At 49.5% G+C, this 7,323-nt stretch overlaps 1 non-coding gene across 1 annotated transcript; it reads left to right on the top strand.

Annotated features, from left to right (window-relative positions):
* The first annotated feature begins 1,287 nt into the window (after positions 1-1,287).
* On the top strand, positions 1,288-1,449 carry LOC138514786 (U1 spliceosomal RNA). Its single transcript, XR_011281940.1, has one exon. It is a non-coding gene; the product is annotated as a U1 spliceosomal RNA (small nuclear RNA).
* The last annotated feature ends 5,874 nt before the right edge of the window (positions 1,450-7,323 follow it).

Genomic DNA, 7,323 nt, shown 5'->3' with positions numbered 1-7,323 from the left:
TCTTTTGAATTGCGAATGTCACCGAAGATGAACCTTTATCAGCTGAGAAACTTAACCTTTGCAGTGCTTTTTTTCCTCATCTCGAGACAAAGAAGAATAGCGGGAGCTCAGTTACGTTTACCTCTAAGCACAGTGCAGATTGATGAAAATGTCCATGCATTATACCAAGTACATTGGACATTATAGATGTGGCCAGTGGGGTACCAAAGCATGGCGAATACCACATGTACAGCACAATATGTTACCCTAGTAGTGCCCCAATAACACACTGCAACCTGCAAACGGGCCTCAGTGGACCACCTGCCAAGGTTTCTGGAAGTTGCTTATGATCTTGATCTGTGATCTATGATATGATCTGATATGTTAGGTTATTTATAACGCGCTTAATACCCATGCAGCAGTGATCCCAGTCATAAAAGTGAAACAGGCAAGCCCAACAGGTATAACTTATTTTCACTCTTTTGGTAGCGCAGTCTGAGGGCAGCCTATACCCTTCAGGAGAGGTGTGAGCTGATACAGTTGCAACACAAAAAAACAATAGTACTATGTTCCCAAAATACCTTAGTTCTTGTCTTTCGGATTTCAGCAGAGCCAGGCTTTTCAGCATCAGACCAGAAGCATGGGTGCCTTTGCGCTGGGCTGGGATCAAGTCGGAGAGCAGCAGCCATGGGCCCCAATGATGCAGTTCTGTTTGGCAGTGGTGCTGATTTGCGGGTAGAAAACGCTGGGAACAGTAGGTCGTGCTAAGTGGGTGGCACTGGAAGACTCAGTGATCTCTGGGCCCGGACAAGGGAATACTTGCCTTTGGCGCTGTGCAGGCTCGGCTGACACAACACGGCATATGGTTACAGCAAAGATGTCAAAGCTTCAGCATTGTCATTGAGCAGAACTCTGAGATTCAGGGGTGGTGGAGCGTCGAGGTCTAGGATGATTATGATGGTGTCAATGGGGCCAGCGCTGAGCAGCTCCGCTCAGGAGGGCCATGGGCCTGTGTGGGGCCGACAGGCCAGTGGGCAGACTGCAACAGGCCTGCTCGAGCCATCCTGCTATTTATACAAATCTTGGGCCGAGCAGGGCCTGATGGGAGAAAGGAACTGCGCTACAATCTGCTCTTCTGCTGGGCTCTGCCTGCTGGAGCTTCCCCCTACACTCGGGACAGGCAGCTCTGCAGACGCTCAGAGCTTCCGAGGGGTGGGGGGTTGGGGCTGGGTCAGGGCCTGCCTTCTCACCCTCGCTTAGCGGGGCTTCCGAGAACTGACCCAACCCCTGCCCTCTTGCATGAAACTCATACTTAGCTGGCAGGGGAGAATCTTATCTAAAGGGCAGATCTCCCAGGGTGAGACTTACCCATTGCACATCGGATTTGCTGACACCTGTTATGTTCCCAAATGAGGGATACACAGCTGCATTATTTCTGGTAGTGGGGGACTGCGTTTGCGCTCTCCCCCCGATTTATTGGTGAAAGAAAAGGTAAAGTGTGCACTAGGCCTGCTAGGTTCCATACTTTAAGATTGTGCTCACATTGCGTTTCTTCAATTAGGTTCACCTTTGGGTGATCGCTTTTCCACATTTTATCTGTTGAATTGAATTATGCTTCTTTCATCACCACAGAAGTAATGTGTATTACAGAGATAAGCTACCATATGTATTGGGCACACTGCACATGCTCAGGCAGCATCAATCATGCTCTGTACAGGACAATACTGGCCTAAATTGCCTAGGGAACCAGTATATACACAAGACGTCATGTGATCCTGAACTTCTAGGAGAGATTGCACTAAGCCCATTATTTTCTCCAAACCTTGGTCAGAGCCACCTGAATGCGTGTGACCTTTTCCAGAGGAGATTTGCCTCACATGTAGGATGGAGCCCTGATGAACCCTAAGTTCTGAAAACTCGAGGGGATTTGAGGTGGTGCTTGACAACATCTTTCATACTTGAAGAAAATGAGATTGTGCAGTTCCCCTCTTAGCAGCTTTGATCAACCAATCATCCAGGTGGGAGAATTTAAGTATCCCTTAGAGATAGAGAATGTCAAGTCATGGAGCTACCAGCTTTGTAAAGCCCTGACAGTATTCTCAGGTATTCAATCCAAAAGGGGGGGGGGCTGGACTCCCCACCCACCCCTGCAGATCTGAGGAATCTCTGCTGGCAGGGCTGATGGCCACATGGTAATCTACTGACAAAGGCCAAGCCTCTTTCACAACCAGCAGTATGATCATCTGCAGGGTTTCCATTTTTAGTTTTCTCCCTTTACATGCACATTCAAGACTTTATTCTTGAGCCTGCATTTTGGTGTAAGAGTAATGGACATGCTTGATTGCACTGCAGGGGGCAACTCTGTACTGCATCTCCTCCCGTCCTGAGCAGTCCAATTTGCCCAGGCACCTTCAGAAAACCATACCCAGGCTTTGAAAAGAGCAAGAGTCCACCAGCTTCTTGTGGTTGGCCAGATTACTGATTATGATGATTTTGACCTTCCAGGATTGGACAAAGGCCTGCCCTTCTCTAAAGGGTTTGGGTGTATGGCTTGATGCCTGGGCCCTTTACCTGACCTGAAAGTTTCTGCTCCATTGGACCCTCTTGTCCCACGGGGGTCCAAGAGCATGCCATTATTCTTGTTCTACCCCCTCTCTGCTGGAGGTGGGACGGCAGTAGCCGGCTGCTGTTCTTGGCTCCCACCAATCTATGCCTGGACCAGGGCTGTACTCTGAACTCTGTGCTAAGTCAAGCCAGAAATATTCCACCTGCGTCTGCATATCCGCTAGATTAGGAGTACAGCCCAAACCATGTCCTATGGCTTTATGCACCTACTAGAAGCCTTCCAAAAAGTGTTTTCTATCCATATACCTTACCCCAAGGGCTAGATGAGCCCCCAGGTGGACTTTCTTCAGTCCCACATTGACATTGTATACACCAGATCCCTCACTACTGCCTGACCTGACCATCATCAATTTCAAATGGGGGCGTGGCCGGAGCTCATGGAGTGAGGCAGCAGCAGAGCTGAGCTCCCATCCTGATTCTTACATTGATCCTTGAAATTGCTTCCAAAGGCAATAATTTCTGGCAAATAATTACTACAACAGTTAGAACAAGCGCTGCTGTGCCTTTCTGGCGAAGACCTGAAGAAAATCAGAACCTGCATATACCGAAACGAGGTCTACGAATGGACCCCGGGGGTCCCACTGTAATGGCAGCCTAATCGAAGCCGAAGGCTCCAGCGGGGGAGGAGCCTATTCCTACAGGAAACCCACCTAACGCAGGAGTCCATTGCAACGCTTCAGACACTCTGGGGAGGGCACGGGTTTGAATCCAGAAACTCTAGATATGCCAGAGGGGTGTTAACATGGATTAGCCCCCATGTCTCCTTCCAACTCAACAGAGCTGAATCAGATCCAGAAGGAAGGTATGTGATATTGTGGGGCCACATCGAGCAAACTGAAATATGCATTGTTGATTCATACCTCCCCAACAGCAACATACCAGCACATTCAGACCTGATGTATGCCAAGGTCACACAGTATCGGAACGGATTGTTTATTTGGGGGTGGGGGATTTCAACTGTGTCAGCAACTGTCAGCAACCCAGAACTCAACAGGTCCACCCCTCTCCCCGGGGGCCCGTCGGCATCCACCGCGGCACTGAATGCCATGCTGAATCGCCTAGACTTAGTGGACATCTGGCGGGAGAAACATCCAAGAGACCGGGGCTACTCCTTTTTCTCGTCACCACATATCCTCCACACCAGGATTGACTACATTTTCACTGGCAAAGAAACCCTACCCCAGATCGACATGGCGCAGTACTTGGGCCAGACCATCTCCGATCACTCCCTCTTAATAATAGAATGGAGCACTGTAGGGCCCAGATCTCCAATACCCACATGAAGAATGCCCACTGAAGCGCTAAAAGACCCAGCATTCAGAGACGACCTCAGGGAGTCCCTGGAGAACTACATAAAGGAAAACACGGATAGCATTGACCATCTAAGCACATTATGGGAAGCCCTGAAAGTAGTTACATGAGGGGAAATCATAGCAAAAGCAGGGGGAATCAGGAAGCACCTGAGAACTGAACTTGAGCGATGGGAAACCGATATTGAATAGCTTGAATCCGGCACCCGAGTTTCCCTGCAAGCAGAGGATGAGCTCAAGCAAAGTAGAGCTGAATGCAAAAAGGCTTGGGACAGGCTAGCCAAGTTTGATTATACTACCAGGGCCAACAGGGCACACACCCAGGCGGACAAACCCGGCAGACTATTAGCCTGGTTGTGCAGAAAAGAGCACCCCAGATACCCGACCACATCCTTGAAAGGTGCAGACGGCATACTACACCAGACCCAACGGGGCATCAATGACACTTTTAAGCAATTCTATGCCCAATTGTACTCCCATGACACCCAGGTGCCCTCGTGCGAGATATCGGACACCTTGGAGGAAATAGGTCTGCCTAAACTCACACACAAAGAAGCCCTAGACGCAGACATCACCAAGGACGATATAACCGAGGCGATCAAGTCCCTGGCCACGTGCAAAGCCCCGGGCAGCGATGGGCTGGCCACAGAATTTTACAAGACTTACGAACCTGAGTTAACCCCGCTGCTGCATGAGGTTTTTTAGGAGGCTTATGAACTGGGGATCATACCTGAGAGTATGCGTGAAACACTGGTGATTCCAATGCTTAAACCCAACAAACCTGCTGAAGATTGTGACTCTTACTGCCCACTTGCAATGGTCAATTACGATGTCAAGATTCTGACAGCGATCCTAGCTAAACGGCTTTCCAGGGTAATGGGAGGGGTGATGCATCCTGACCAAAATGGCTTTGTACCAGGCCGCAACACCACCGCCAACCTCCGTAGGCTCCAACATGTTTTGTCTCAAACCAACCTAGGCAGGGGTTCCTACGCTCTGCTCTCCTTGGATGCCATTAAGGCATTTGACACCATCTTCTGGGAGTGGCTGCTGGCGGTGCTCCGTGAATTTTGCTTTGGAGAGAAATTCATTAGGTGGGTCAAGTTCCTTTATACTAAACCAAGGGCACGAGTGAAATCCGGACGGCTTATCTCTGCAGCCTGGGACATACAAAGGGGCACTAGGCAGGGTTGCCCACTCTCCCCCATGCTCTACATACTTGGGCTCAAACCTATTGCCATCTATTTCAGAAAACAATTTTTTGATGCCGCATTTGGCTGGACGGGACAGATCATATAATATCCCTGTATGCAGACGATGTCCTCCTCTATATAAGAGATCCACACCTGAACGTCCCGACCATGCTGGAGGTCCTTGGCAACTTCGCCAAAGTATCGGGCATACAATTTAGCAGAAGTAAATCCTGCCTCTTCCCATTGGGAGGCCTCAAAAGTGGTGAATTGGTGACTCACCACATTCCGCTACCTTGGAGTCAACATTTACCACACGCCTGAACTCATGCATGAAAATAACACAGCGTCAGCGCTGCCCCCTCTACGCAAGTCGATAGGGTTCTGGTCCCAAATCCTCCTGTCCATGATGGGAAGGGCGTCCATCATCAAAATGATTGTTCTCCCCAGATTTCTCTACGGATTTCAAAATGTGTTCTACTATATTAAAGCTCCCTTTTTCCGACTACTAGAGACGATACTGAAAGACTTCTTATGGGGGAAAGGCAGACACAAATTGGCACCATCCACGTTAGCCCTTCCGTACAGACAGGGTGGCATTCACAGTGAAAAACACAAGGGTCAGACATAGTCAGGCAATTAACAACAACCACACACATATGACGGCCCTTTCCCTTCCCCACAGGAATAAAAGGCAGAGCACAAGAGCACACTACAAGCAAGGCCAAATGCATGAGATAGCAGCTATTCCAAACCAGCAGTTCAAAAGGAGCAGAAAGGCGGCAAGACCTGAAAGGACAAAAAGGGGGGTAGTGCCCTTGCCCTTTCCAGCCCAGACCCACGAAGCCTCCTTGAAAGGAATTGTAAGACCGGGATATACAGCTGGTGTGCGGTGTAGCGGATGTCAACGATGCACGGGGGCCTCCACGCGTTGATAACTCAGGTGGGGAGGCATGCTGGCTACCGTGGTACCATCCTTGACTCCAGAGACAAGAAGAGCCAGGGAGTTCAACACAGCCGGTGAGTCGGAGGGAGTGCTGATAGTAAGCTGGGCTTTGTTGAGCTGAAGGTTGCAATCTGCAACATATTGTGAAAGCAAGGACTTGTGAACAAAGAACTTGTGTGTGTTTGAACTTTTGAGAAGCCCAGTGAAGGGCCTGCTGCAGAGTGGTTAGGCGACGCAGGAGTCCTCATTCTAGGACTCTGGCTGGCCCCTTTATTGGAACTACAAGTACCGGAAGGCCCTAGGAGAGGCCGACGTGAGGTGTCAGAGTGGTCTTACAAGGGCCACGTCAAATCCCTTGTACAATCGAAAGTCTCTGACCCGTTGCCGAAAGAAAACTAGAGGAAGGGAAGCCTCCTGCTTTCAGATAAGATTGTGAATATTGTGAAAAAAGGCAAGTGTGAACCTGACAGAGGGATGTCGCAAGAAAGCTAGGAGAAGGGAAACCCTACTTTTTGATGAGAGGAGAAAATCATGAACTGTGTTAAAAATGGCTATGTGAACCCGATGGAGGGATACCAAGGGGAAAGCTAAGAAGGGTGAATCCCGCATTGTGATAAGTCAAGAGAAAGCTAGGGGAAGGAAAACCCCCGCTTTCTGATGAAATTGTGAACATTGTGTTAGAGCAGCTATTTGAACCTGGCGGAGGGATACCAAGGGGAGAGCTAATGAGAGGAAATCCCGTACTGTGATAAAGCAAGTTTAACTTTGAATCTGGAATGTGGGAACCCGGCTGAGGGATGCCTGTGAATCGGGGTGAAGCCTAAAACACCCGAGAACATTGTGTTGACAAGAGTGAACCCGACCGTGGGTGGCCAACCCTGAGAGAAGGATTGAAACCTGACAGAGGGGGATCCTAAGGTGAAAGGTAATCGCCCAACGTCAAAGAATTATTGAAGGAACTTTTGTTTTAGCACAGTGCACTGAAGAGACTGCACACTGAGACATCACCTCCCTCACAGAGTGCACTCAAAAGAGTACACACTCAGAACCCACTGCAAATCGAGACACTGGGCCTCATTACGACCCAGGCGGTAAGGGGTTAATGGCGCCGTAAAAGGTGTTGGCGCCGTTAAACCCTTACCGCCTAATTACGAGGTCCCTTTGCGGGTCCCGACCTTAACGGCTGGCTTTACCAGCCGTTAAGGAAGGAACCCGCAAAGGGACTTTCGAGGTAATTATGGTACCGCAATTTGCGATACTGTAATTACCGCCT

Source organism: Ambystoma mexicanum, chromosome 12 (genome assembly GCF_040938575.1).
Source record: "Ambystoma mexicanum isolate Mex_15411 chromosome 12, UKY_AmexF1_1, whole genome shotgun sequence".
NCBI lineage: Eukaryota > Metazoa > Chordata > Amphibia > Caudata > Ambystomatidae > Ambystoma > Ambystoma mexicanum.
The sequence above is the reverse complement of the archived record's forward strand: the minus strand, read 5'-3'. Positions and strand labels throughout refer to the sequence as shown.